This window comes from Egretta garzetta, unplaced genomic scaffold (genome assembly GCF_000687185.1).
Source record: "Egretta garzetta isolate BGI_Z169 unplaced genomic scaffold, ASM68718v1 scaffold60, whole genome shotgun sequence".
NCBI classification, from domain to species: Eukaryota; Metazoa; Chordata; class Aves; order Pelecaniformes; family Ardeidae; genus Egretta; species Egretta garzetta.
Window position 1 is genome coordinate 3,044,936 of NW_009258269.1, and position 298 is coordinate 3,045,233.

Sequence of the window (298 nt, forward strand, 5' to 3'; positions counted from 1 at the left end):
CCTGCTGGAGCCCGGGGCAGGGCAGGCGTGGGGCAGAGCTGGCTGCAGATCCCTCGGGGCGATACGGGCACAAGAAAGGGGGAAATTGCCCCATTTCAGCACCCGGCCGCTGGGCAGAAGTGGGCACAGCGCTTTAACCCCGCGGCGGAGACACCCAGCCCGCACCAGTACAGGACATCACCCCCCTCCCCGCCCAGCCCTTCGCGTAGGTCCTACATCAACAGGAGCAGCCTGCCCGCTGCCATGTCCCCGTCCCCTGCTCCCCCAGCTCCTGCCACGACCGTCCCTCCTCGCCCTG